Genomic DNA, 13,675 nt, shown 5'->3' with positions numbered 1-13,675 from the left:
ACAGCCGTGGCTAATGGTTCTGAGGCTAACTGGAAGCGCAGCCCCATTAATGCACAGGAATGCTGACCACTCTCTCTGCAAACCGTGGCAGGCTAATACATCAAAAAATGATTCATGATTAATGTATGCCTTTTTATAGTCCGTTGTTGCTTGCAGAAGTACCCTCTTACAATAAACAATTCTCCGGTATATGTGCAAAGCAGTGGTAATGAAATAAATAAATAAGCAAATAAACAAAATGGGGAAATGCATGAATGATGGATGAGGTATTGAAATTGACATCCTTTAAAAATGTATTCAAATGTATTCTATATGTATCTTGGTTTGTGAGACAAATATAAGTTAATGATGGAGGATTTTAATATCATAGCGGTCATATTCAGCCGGATATGTTGTTGGGGAGCAGCAGGTGGCATACTGGTTAGAGCGGTTTCCTTGCAGTTAGAAAGACCCACATCTGAGTCCCTGCTCTTGTTGTAGGATGCTTGAACAGCGTACTTACTTTCACTTCATACAGTAAAAATCATAAAGCTGTTTCACTGGGTTTGCAGTTGTGGGTATCTAACGCACTGGACGAAAGTCCGAGATAAAAGGATCAATAATCATAATTACTGTTACCAAATGCTTTCCAGTTTCTTATGCTGACTTGTTAGTAAATCTTTCCTGGTCTTTTGTGTGAAGGGTTCACTTGGGCCTTCACGATTATTCTTTCCTTGGCACCACCACTGTTGGTGTTGTACAGGGCGGTCGCTGCATTGCAGTCAAGCGTAAAAAAAGATGGCTAAGAAGCAGTGAGGGCACTAAACTTGACTTTTACGGGGCGCCCTTTGTTCTGAATCTGTATGGACTCTGACAGTTCTGCCTTTCATTACACTGCATGCATCGTGACCACAGCGTGTCTTAACTCTGAATAGCACTCACAGGAATCGGGTGGAGTTGTTCGATAAATTTTGGTGTCCCTCTCGTTCATCATTTCATAATAGATGAATAACTCTAAATAAATAATGTCCGGTCCTTAATTTATGTTAGTGGTGATTTGGCAGTGATTAAAGTTAGTGCTTTCCTATCTGAGGATCCGGGTTCTATCCAAATCTCCCGCTGCAATACCTTTGATCAAGGTACTTGTCCTTGAGTGATGCGGTAAAAAATACTGACCTTTACGAATAGGTAAATCAGTGTAAGTTGTAAGAGTCAGATAAATTGGTAAATGTAATTTGTAACTTTGTTACTTCCACTCAAAAGTTTACACCACTGTTTCGCAAGAGGCGAAACACAGTCTACCAGTATGTTATTGGATCAGTATACTACATTTGTCATAATGCTGAAGAAGCTCAATTTTAATATACCATACATGCTATATAAAGCAAATGGGAGATGACTCTCATATTGATGGCATAGGCCATTTGATATGATATGCTGGATAAGAATAGATAGGCATAAACATGTTTCAAATGAAAGAGGCTCGCTGGGTTGAACATCAGGTGGTGTGTGAAAAGCTAAAGGCCTTTTTCCATTCTTTCTGGGGCAAAGCGGGAGAGCTGCTGAGGCTGGAAAATGGAAATGTGTCTGTAGAAGTAAGAAGAAGAAGCCTGGATGATAATATCTCAAAAGGGGACCTCTGCAAGGATGAGAGATTTCTTATTCCTGCAGCATGGAAACGCGTCCCTCAGGCAGCTTGTCCGTTTTCTCTGCTGGCCCCGATTAAGCTGCTCCCTTCCTTGTTCTTGTCCGTTCACGTCTGAGTGGTTACCGGACACTGACCAGAACGGGACCACTGTGGTATGTGCATGGGAAAACCAGGGGAAAATTCTCCTGTAGTACCCTTGATCAAAGTTCTTGCCCTGAAGTGGTACTGTAAAAATTACCCTGCTGCATAAATGGGTGAAAGATTCTAAGTAACTGTGTGTACAGATATAAAATTATGAGAGAAAATGAACAAATAACAATAGTGTAAAGAGAGTAAATAACAGTAACAACTCAGATTTACACAGGTTCAGACAATCAGAAGCAGGTTTAGAGTCATTTCGCACACACAGGTAACTTCCACCACACCACACATTTAGTTTGCACATGATCTTGTACAGTGTATGTTAAGGTCGAGGCTCTTTAAGTGTGTCACGTATTTTAAAATACAGTGCAGCAGTGTGATTCAGCAGATCAAAAGGTGACAGCTGACGTAAGCATGTGAAGCATGTTTTTTCAATATTCTTGTTCACACACATGTATTTTCTATGTGTCCATGAGAGAAAAATACTGTAAAATTGAAATTATTTTTTAGGCTGGAAAACCATTCAGTGGATATTGACATGAACGAGACGGATGCAAACGAGGTCTTACGATTAATGTGTTTACTGCTTCATTAACCCCCTCCACCCCTCCCCTTAAGGACGGAGGAGTAGATATGGATCATTTAAAATAATAATTATGCAGCGAACGATTGATCGCTTCTGACATTGCACTTGTCCCCCGAAAGCACAGTATTCATTACACACTTCTTTCATCATTAAAGTCATTGTTGGGGGATTTGGGCTTTTTTTTTCCTAACATTCATGAAATTAGATAAATTTTCTTTTTGATTTGAGAAAAAAAGAAAAATATTCTCCATCCAGTAGGTGTGCATATGTAAAAAATGGACAAAACTAATTTAATGTAAAAACTTTTATTCCTGTTAATTATCGTTGTCTGACTGCAGCACTTTTTGTAATAAATACCTAGACATGCTCCTTGCTGTGTAAATTACATAGACTATCTCTGTAGTTAATCCTATGGCACATTATTAGGAACCATTTCTCTAATAATATGCTCCGTATTTCAGTGGTCTCTATTATTTTGTGTTTTATAATTGGATTATTGAGCTTTACACACGAGGAGAAACTCCCATGGCTTTCTCAGAATGGCGGACACCCGTGAAAGGAACTGATGATTGCTCTGTTGTAAATGAAGCGACAGCACATTGATTTAGAAATTTACCCTTCTGCTAGACATTTACGCCATGTGACAAATCAATGTATAACATTTTCATAATGAATGGCTTTGGCATTTGGGTTGCTTGTCCATGATGCGGCGTCCCACTCGCTGACCTGTGACGGAGGAGCTGTTTTATGAGATTACACTGTGTCGCGACTCTCGCGTATGCGGGGAGCCCACCCTTGGCCGCATCCCCACCCACCGCTTCTGGGTCTAGTTCCAGAAACTTCTCCAAAAGAAACACAAAATGGTACGCCGCGAAAAATCAAACCGTCATCGCATTTGCAAACCCGCGTTTGCCCAGGAGACGTGGCCATCTTGATTTTGCACCATGCCAGTATATTAAGACAAGCATTGGAGAACGATGCGCCATTAGGAAGGAGGTTTTGGGCGTTGGTGGGAGAAGTGTGAAATAATTAATGAGTGTGGTGAGAGAGCTGCGCTAGCATGCTAGCTGGGCACCGAGCGCTGCAGAAGCGGAGGCATCCTGGCAGCCAGTACAGCTCTGGGGGGGGCATCGCCGAAATTGTGGATAATCAAGTCTTTGTACGCACTTCCTTGTATGGCCTTATCAACACATGTGGAGCACAAGTTAATTAGTATCTTCTCTAATTGTCTTTTAAACTCCATGGAATCTGTTATTTCATATATATACTGGATTGTGTTCTTTTCAAGGTGTTTAAGGCATTAAATAAAGAAGTAATGGTTTAATTTTAGCTCTTGATATTTGTAAAAGTGGCATTAATATTTCTGTGTCCTTTTGGATGAATAATGGTGTCACTGTACACCCACTGTACCGTTATCTGCGCTTGCACATGTGTCAAAATGCTCGTAGGAGGTATGGTTCAAACACAGGACCTTCAGATTACAAGATGACGGCTTTAACCGCTCTGCCACTTGTTGCCAACGTGGACAACTCCATAGACACGTCAGTCCCAGTCCTGCTATGAGATTGGCGAACTGAGTTTTTGGCACCCTTCTAGAAGAATCCGTCGCGTCCAGTGGCATTCAGTTGCTCTGCTGATGGCCTGTTGTATCAGCGTTCCTATCAATGACAGCCATCCACAGTGCAGAAACAAGGCCCGGTTTGACGGCAGAAAATTGTGCTGCTATTGGCGATCTGTTCTGTGTCACTTCTTTTACTACACTACAGTATCTAGTTTTAAGAAGCCTTTAACTAGTTGAAATGCAGATTCAGAATAGAAATGTGAAAGATTTTACCCTTTGTTTGGTTTTTTTTCGAAATCTCCAAAATCTCACATAAACTCTTGCCTTTGCAAGCTAATTTCAGTGGATCTTGGAGAAATACGCCATTTAAAACGTTCGAATAGCTACCGAACAACTTCTATTCCTCCGAAGGTTAAACAGGTTAAGCAATAACTGTTATAAAATCAGCTGGTGGTAACAACCGTCTCCAAGTAAACATTGTCATTGTAACAGATGGCGCATATATTCATAGTATACTTATATATGTACTGTGTTGGTGTTTGTTTACATATATAGAGATATGAAAATGAAAATAACCAGATGTGTATTTTGAAGCCAGCACTAGAATCATATTGAGACGTTTGATTGAAATTCATTTATAGATTACGTTTGGAAATGACAGGCGCTTGGGCCTACAGAGCACCTGTTTCTCTTGTTAAATAGAAAGGGAGCTAAGTGTGCATTTCAGGGACTTTTATAGGATCGTTGCATTAAGTTCTCCTGCATTTCACTGCCAGGCCTTAGATAATGATGAGGGTCACTGAGAGACTGTAGCTGTAACAGTAGCAAGTCAACCAGGTCCAAAAGGCATTGTAGACATAACCTGCAGGCATTCTCTACCTCCAGCAAAGGTCTATGTGAACTTTCATGTTCATTTTCAATTATTTTTGTCTTATTCTATTTTTTTCTACATTTCAGCATGACGCTTTGAAGCTTTGTAATCCTTAAGAGCATGGTCATCTGAGGGATTTGTTGTATAAATGCCACTACTTGCCAAGTCAGAGTGTTCTTCACTCGGCCCGGGGATAGCATATTGGTCTAACTGTTAGCGTTGAGACCGCTACTTATTTCCTTGCTTTCCTCTTTTTTAGAAGCTTAATACTGTCTTCACATGTCGGAAAACACTGAATGTGAACCAGAACGTTTAAAGTTTTGAGTGAAATGCATATATTCATTTGCACAGCTTTAATGATGCTCGGTGTAGTCATGGTTACAGCACGTCAAAGCCACTGTGTTGTACCGCGTGAGGTCTAGTGATGAGCAAGTTGAGATTGCACCAATAAGAACATAATTAAAGTAACAACTTGCGGAAAAATTAAAGCAATCTTTTTTTGGAACATGGAGCCCAACCTTAGTGGTTGTTAATTCAATTGTTGATATTCTCTGGATCCCTGAAGAGTAACATGGATTAATCTTCTGGTTCGTTCCAGTAAGAGATAAGGCTTTAAATGGTTTGCCCCCGGTTTGCCCCTGCATATGACGTGATTAGCATTTTTCAATTAGCCGCACATAATCTCACGGTGAGCGCTGGGCCCTCTGCGTGCATGTGGTCAGTGTAAAGGGGTCAAACTGTTATGCAACAAAAAAGTACAGCAAGAGGCCATGCATGAGTGATGGCAATGATGACAGTCACTTCCTTTTGTGCCCCAGAAATAATCTTTTAAACAAGTGTTTGGTACTCATTTCGCTCGTCTCTAATGGCTGTCAGTCCAGGAGAACGAGGTTTGGGTTAGGATATCGTTTGCCATGAGTCCATTTTCCATACGCTCCAATTTTTGCTCCTGCACACATTTGTCGCCCTGTCTTCAGTAGGAGGATATATACTGTATGTAGTTTAATGGAAGGTTCACAAGTACATTCATTCATTCATTCATTCATTCATTCATTCATCTTCACAAACAGCTTATTCTGGCTGGGTTTCAGAGGTCTGGAGCCAGTAACCGTACACAAAGGCACATGCTAAAGGCAGTTTAGAGTAATTTCTTCACCAGTTGTAGCTTGCCTTTGGCTGTGCGCACCATCCCGCGAGTCTGCCAGGAGGCAAAAGACAGCTGAGCCGTGCTCCTCCGATTCACACCGCCTGAGACGTGGCCTTCTACTCACGCACACGAGCAGGAAGACACGAGGTCCCGACGAGTGGTGCCTACAGGTTCCTTTCTTATCTTTCCAATTTGTTCATGGTAGTTAAAATAATGACCGTTCTCTTTGAAAAATATGTTGTCATATTTCACCCCACTTTTGCAGTTTTTGCTGCAAAAAAAATGCCATATTAATTTCACCATCGACCCAAACTGGGTTCATGGAACAGAGCGTAAATGTACGGCAAATTCTAGCTCGGCATGTAGCACCTTTCAGTCCAAACATTCGCATGACATTATAAAAATTTCCTTTTTTAGTGCTTTTTAAAAGCCTAAAAGCTCTTTACGGTAAGAGCTACTTATCAGATCAATATGTTTCTTTGTACTCTGCCCCATTAAGTAAATTAACAGTCCAGGGAAGAATAAAATTAATGCATTAATTTTATTTTGTTGTTATAAATTATAAATCAAATAAAAAGAAATTTATGCAGCATACAAAAGCAGCTAACCGTTGCACATAGTTTCCCAGTGTTCATTAGACATTTTCAATGAAAGCATTTGTTCATTTATCTGAAACATGATTCAGTGTTTTCCAGTTGGCTGTCAAATCCATAAGACAACATTTGTGCTTCAGCAAATTTCGATGATCTACTTTTAACTTACTACATGCTGCGGTACTACGACGTTCGCAACTTTTTTTTGGCTGAAGAATGGAGACTCGATATCAAAATCGTTCTGGAATTACCATTCAGAACCGGAGGGCTTACCAAGTCCCCTCTCTCGTCCCTGGAAAATGTTAGCGTGCGACCTCCGTAGCGATGCGGAGAGACGCTTTCATCCTCCGCGCCGGAGTTCCCCTGCTAGCGCTAGCCGAGGAAGCGGGAGAAAGCCGCTCTCGTTACGGGCAGAGTCTCCCCCGCAGCCCCGTAGCCGAAGCCCCGTAATGAGCTGTACATTATGCGCACTTGAACGGATGAGGAAGCAAGCAGGCCCCGTGTCCGCAGAACTCCCCGACGAAATGTTTCAGGCATCCGGGCCAAATGAGCCGATTCGCCGAGCAGGACTCGGCAGCTGACAGGCAAATATGACTGTACTTTTTTGCAGCGCTGCCCGTGCGGTCCTTGAACTCTGCGACAATTCTAAAATGTGCCGTGTTTGTGCCATCCGGCGGCGCGATGCGTCCCGGGAGCGAATGCGAAAATGGAAGAAAAATGCCTCCGACTAGTCTGCCGGTCCCACCGCAGGTGAAACCCATATGGTAGACGTAGAATGGTCTGCTAGGCCCTGTCCGTTTCTTCACGGTGACGGTGCCGCCGCTTCCTGTCCCGTGTCTCGACTTGTTTATTATTACGTCCGTGAGCGATCCTCATCGCTGGTGGATATGTTCTAGAGCTCAGGTGACTGGTTCTCCTCCTGATCGGTCTGCCAAGCTCGCAGCCGTGCACCGAGACCCCTTGTGGTCCGTTTGCTAGATGGAACCACCAGACTCGAGATGCGGTGGTTACCGTGGGGAGGTTCTCGCGTGCCAGCCTTTTGCACGCGGCAGCCGCATCGCATGCGTGCGTGCGAACCCTAGTTTATCTTTTAAATGACCGCTCTTGTCGTTTACCGGAATCCGTGTGCAGAGTTTCTGTACAACGAAGGCCTGCGAACGCAGCGTGCAACCTTAGCAGAAAACAAAACACTGACAGGTTGACATTTCGGAGGTATGAACGTTACAGCAGTAATGAAAATTTTAAATATTTATAAACTGCCGTCTGATTCGTGTTTGATTTGCGGGGAAAACAGAGCGTGGGGGTCACGAAAGCAGGAACTTAATCAGCCGGTTTAATTTCACGTTTCCGGACAGTGGCATTTGGAATAGCAGATCCAACGATTCCATTAAAACGGGGAAAAAAGAAGGTGTTCTCCTTTAAGCAATTGGTAGCATGGATGCCTGCGCTTGTAGAAGCGAAAGAAAGAAAATAAATAAATAAATAAATAAATAAATGAATAAATAAATGTCAGTTTGTCAGGGCACACGCAGGATTATAAAGTCCTCGGGAGCAGCTTGCCACAGTTACATTCCGGTTTGTGCTCTTACTGCGAATGTTGCCGTAGTCCCATGTGTGTAATAAGTCCCAGGCACTTGGATGAAATGGCGCAGTAGCAAAGATCTCTCCCAGCTACCGGAGTAAATAATTTGCAGACAGACATGGTGAAAAGCCTAATGAAGAACTTAACAGAGTAAATGCTTTGTATGGAAAAACACAATAACGGTGTAACCGTCCGCAGCAGACCGTACCGTTGTTACACTGGAGAAAAGCTGGGGATGTTAAAAAAGCACATAATTACAAGTGTTATAATTAGCCATGACCCGCTAAGTTGTCACCTCTGTAACGGTAGGTTGTAAAGCACTCGAGTGATATTCCGCTAACAAGGTGAGAATCTGGAGATGCCGGAGGTTCAAATGATGGCAGGTGTGTGCGCGTGTGTGTGTGTGCGTGTGTGTGTGTGTGTGTGTACGTGCGTGTGTGTGATCTGCTTTCCGTCGGGTCAACATACAGAATCGGTCTTTGTGTAGCACTCTTCAAAGTGCAGAAGTGAGAAAACCCTGTAGCGTATGAGGCTAGACAAGGTATTTGCCAGCGATATGTTCAGTTTTGCAAGTTTTTTTGGCATTTTATTAGAAACTTGAGTTGCAAAGAAATTGCAAAAAGTTGTAAAAAATTCAGAAAACTCACTCCCGTCATGCACGGTCGATCACCACTTGTCCTAAGGCAGCGTTGCAGCGGTCCCGAGCCTGCGCTGGACAATAGTGGACTGCTGGACAATGCAGGGAACGAAAGCAGTGCAGTTGTCACATTCTGTGAGGCCTGAGATGCTGAAAGTGTGCTGGGGGGGAACACGCTGCTGGGACTAAGTGTGATGGGGACTATATCTGCTTTAATCAGGCCCTGCCTGCGCCTGAGCTTCAGGTTCAGCTCACTCTCCTCCCTGGATCGATATGCAACACTAAGCTGCATTTTCTTGTGTTACTTAAGTCGGTTTTGGATATTTTGTCGTTTCGCCTGCGCTTCTTCCACGTTCTTTGCGCGGTCAAATTCGTCGGTTAGCGTTGGCTTAATGTCGTCAGTTTCCGTGAGAGCAAACCAGAGGAAGAGAAGCAGAAATCGATGTCCGAGCGGCCGGCGCTTTTTCCGTGCGACTCGGAGCTGCGGACGGGGTGTCGAGGGAGCTCACTCTCCAGCCGCACACCGTCTCGTGCCCGCTTCACCCACGCCTCATTGTGTTACTCCTGTTTATGTACTTGTTAGCCGACACCTTTATCCAAAGTCACTTACATTTTTGCCCATTTATACTACATATGTGGATGCTGTACTACACTAATTAGGCTTAATTAGTAATTATTAACCCTAGATAATCGGTTATTTAGTTTGCTCAAGTTTGTGCAGCAGCAGGGGCTGTTCTCAAAGTTCACTCTGCAACGTTCAGGATCCAGGTCTGTGTACTTTAGCGAGTGCTGCCCACTGTTCGTGTTGACGTTTATGTCATTGTATTGTTTTCACCATCACCTACAGCGTAATTCTCTTACACACACCACTTTCATAAGGTGCTTTTGGTGGTGTGTTTCAGTGTCTTCTTCTCCTGGAGATGAACTTGTAATTTGTTTTTCTCTTCATACATATCAGGTAGCTAATTGATAAATTTTCCATCTAAGTAAGTAGGGTATATGAGGGCTACGTTTTAGGAGCTCAGTTGGTTCCTGCAACACTATAGCTGGGATGGCATGGTGGCACAGTAAGTAGAGTAGCGCTGCTGCCTTGTAGCGCCTGGGTGGTGCAAGAAGATGTGGGTTCGATCCTCGTTCAGTCTGTGTGGAGCTTGTGTGTTCTCCCTGTGTCTGCATGGGTTTCCTCCTAAAGACATGCTGTTCAGGTTCACCCATTGTGTGTGTGTGGGCTGATAACACTACATTGTATCCATTGGAAGTCGCTTTGGAGAAAAGCATCTGCTAAATAAATAAATGAACATGTAAAAGGCTCACAGGCCAAGTCACAAACATGTAACAACTTCCATTCTGCTGCCTTGGAAGGTGTAGATTTTTGCTTTTCATCTGAAGGAAAAATTTCCCCACCCTTGCATAAAGATTTAGGATGGACCCCAGCATAATTTTAACTGAACTCTTATTATATTTCTCTTTTCCTCGTCATTTATTTTGCGTACTGTAATTATGTAAAGAGAATAGAAAAATAATAAAACTGCCGTAGGGATGATTTTTTTTTAATATTGATTTTTACATTTGTACATATTTTCTCATGTCCATGGGGAACAGATAAAAAATATTAAATTTGGCTCTGGCATGATTGAAAGTGAAACTGAAAGTAAACTAATTAAAAAGATAACACTTTCTTTTAGGTGCTCGTGTGAAAATTCCATAAATAATGTATTAGCACCTAATCAGGGACAGGGCACTTGTTAAGCTTATTTCAGGTCATGTCGTACGCATGCATAACTAGTCGCTTATTATGGATAACAAGTCAGAAATAACAATGTTTGTTCCCCATTCCAAAGTAAGAGTTCACTCCCGAGTGGCAGCTAATTGGAGACTAATTTGTCACTCGAAAATGCACATTTTGAAATTATTTTTTCTTGGTGCAGAAACAATACACTGGAACTTGACTTATTTGCCAGTACACCCAACAGCTGACAGTAGTCCCGGTTCAGTTTGTCGACTTGAGTTTGACTCCGATTCAGTACATTATTTAAAACTGGTCGACGTTGCTTTGACTGGCGGCTACGATGGGCTGCGTATGTATGTTTACAGTAAATGTGCACGGGTGCGATGCTGGCATGTCACATTTCTTAGTGGGAGACCCACTTCAGTTTGATCGATCCAGTTTGTTCATATAAACTTCTTGAGAGTGACTACACTTTAGTGTAAACTCTGAGGTGGTTTTCACCTGACTGCTATGCTCACGGTTAATTTATCTTACACATAGAGTATGTAAGCACAGTATGTCAGCATTTCTGATAAAAAGTGTAGCAGTATATGTGAAAAAGAATATCTGTACAAAACAGTCCTTGATAATAAAAAAAAAAGAAGAAAAAGAAGAAGAAGAAGAAGAAGAAGAAGAAGAGGAAAAAGCCTCAGGTGTCTCAGTGGAGCAGCTGTTCACACGTGACATCACCTTACTGTGTTTTACATCACAGTAGGACAGGTGGTGAACTGAGCTCCTCACACCTTCATGGCTATTTGTGGAGATTCTCGATCACACAGGGTACGTTGCTTATACCCCACATTATGATGTGACCGCATGAGGCGCTGCATTTTGTGTCTGCAGAGAGGAAAATATCAGTGATTCCCTGGCTGATCGCTGTTTCTGTACCCCAGGCACTAACAGTTAAAAACACTGTAAGGGTTTGTTACAGCAAAGTGATTTGTGTGTGTGTGTGTGTGTGTGTGTGTGTGTGTGTGTGTGTGTGTGTGTGTGTGCGCGCCGCTGCTGTGCTTTACAGATGTCCGAATGACTTTTAGATTAGTGCAGTGTATGTAACACTGTAAGTCGCCTGGGACAAAGGTGTCAGTGAAATACTACTTAATCACTGTAAGGCACTTGGAGAGAAGCATCTGCTCAATGAATAAATGTAAGTACGAAAAAAGGTATGCTATCGTGTCAACAATAGATCCAGGTTAATTTGAAAGCCAGTGTAGCTACAATATTGATGATACGGTGCATCTCCTTCTGCAACATGTGACCTGCTATGTTACGGTGGTGTCCTCCTCCCAGACTGATGTATGTTCAGCGACGCTGGCCCGCAGCGGCCGCATTCCCGGGTTCGAAAGACGCTGTCTCGGTTCCCTCGCGAATCAGTGAATGCGATTGTCCGGAACGGCTCGTGCCAGAGTGCCGTGTGCGGACGCTCGCCCCCATTTAGCTCGGTTTTGCTGACTCATCCTTTATGTCGCCTTCTCGATCATTTAATGGGCTGGATGACATTGCGGAAGGCCGTGCGCCGCGGTGGACGCTTGTGCGGACAAGTGTGCGTTTTGTACGAGACATCCTGCCGCAACTCATTGATACATAGACTTCGTACCTGCATCTGTGTCGTTCCGTTACCAGCGTTGCTTACTGGGCTTTTTTGATACTAGCCACAATAAGGGCCACTTGTTTGCGGAGCCCCTTTGTGATCTTGGCTGGTCTTGTGGTTGTCGTGCACAGTTATACGCTTCGTGCAGCTCATTTGACTCTTCACCCTTTTCTGGTAGCTTCTTGCTGTTTGTGTACCTTGTGAAATCATACAGAGAGCCTCTTCTCTAGGTTTACCTGCTACTTGCTTAAAATGTGTAAATATACATCCCAAGGGGCTGCTAGAGTTTACATCACAAGCTCGACCAGCGTCACGCAACTTAGCACTAGCTGCGTAGCCAGGGTGCTACTTCTGGACTCTGCTGGAATGCCGAGTGGAGATTTCCAGAAAGATTTATTTCCCTGCTAGGGGCCGTTAGCCTCTTTTCCTACTCTCTTCTCCTGCTAAGGAATCGAGCTTTAGCTTGCATCACAGGAGCGTCCCTGATGGATTTATCTCCCCTCTGTGGAGAGCCTCATCTTATTTACCCCCGGCGTTGGGATCATCTGGCGAGGCGTGCCGGGAGGCCTCGGGATGGATGTTGCACGGGCCCTCGGCAGCATCTTTCGCAGTCCTCACGGAGGTTCGGCTCCCGCGCTTTCGCCCGTAATCCAGAGGCTCGTTAATGCGGCGCCTCGCTAACGGACGCTTCATATGCATCGACATAATTAATGAAGAAGCCGCATGCTCTACCAATTAGCACCGCAGGGAAAAGTAAAATTGGCCTCTTTTTTTCTTTCCCGCAGCCCAGCGAGGTTGAGGACCATAACACAGCAAATAAATGGAAGGGCTTTTAATGAGCTGCGAGATGGAGCAGAGTAACATGGGGAGGACACTGGGTAAATATCTCCAGCTACTTAAGACGGTGAAGGTAATTGATCTTCCTGAAGAGTTCTCTGGGAGAAAAATAAAATAAAAACAAATTGGTGAGGTGTAAGCGGGACACTTATTAGACACCCTCACAACGAGAGCGCTCTTTTTATGGAGCTCTGTTAGCTGCATAACAAAACCCAGAGTGCAACTGGCTGGACAAGGAATGCAGGCAGCAGGTGGCGTAGTGTTAAGAGCTGGACACCGCTTTCGGACTCTAAAGGACCTGGGCTTTTTACTGATTTTTTATGGCATTTTTTATGAAATAATTCAGCATATTATTTGATATTTGCCCAATGTTAGCAGACATATAGTTAAATGGCGCTTTAGTAAGTTTTTCATGCCCGTGTTTCCGGTATCTTCCAAGGGTTAGGGTTTTCCAACAAGTTTTCCTTTGCTGCTGCGTTTTGTGAAGAAGACACTTTGTCTGCAAGATGCTTCTTCAGTAAAGGAGAGTAAGTTGCTTTGAGCTGTTAACCTTGCGGTTCTCTCCTACCGTTGCCGTAAGAAGCGTCAACCGTAGAGCTGCCCGGAGGAGCGTGGCGTGTCGAAATACGACACGAGATCATCGCCGGGAGCGCTCTCTGGGGAGGAGCGGCTAATGAATTCGCTCTCTGAACGGAGGCTGCTCCCGTTACGGCGCCTTCGCTCCCCTGTACTGC

General features: G+C 43.7%; 1 protein-coding gene across 12 annotated transcripts in view; it reads left to right on the top strand.

The window, feature by feature from the left end:
• The window catches only part of rbfox1 (RNA binding fox-1 homolog 1), a 193,518-nt gene that overhangs the window by 75,375 nt on the left and 104,468 nt on the right, over nt 1-13,675 (top strand). Inside the window, exon 1 of one of the 12 annotated variants that reach the window (XM_029254085.1) lies at nt 12,962-12,982. The exons of the other annotated variants lie outside the window; for them this stretch is intronic. The gene's annotated coding sequence lies outside the window, so the exon portion shown is untranslated. Of the gene's footprint in view, nt 1-12,961; nt 12,983-13,675 lie in introns of those variants that run through there. 12 annotated transcript variants of the gene reach the window in all.

This window comes from Scleropages formosus, chromosome 8 (genome assembly GCF_900964775.1).
Source record: "Scleropages formosus chromosome 8, fSclFor1.1, whole genome shotgun sequence".
Classification (NCBI taxonomy): domain Eukaryota; kingdom Metazoa; phylum Chordata; class Actinopteri; order Osteoglossiformes; family Osteoglossidae; genus Scleropages; species Scleropages formosus.
The sequence above is the reverse complement of the archived record's forward strand: the minus strand, read 5'-3'. Positions and strand labels throughout refer to the sequence as shown.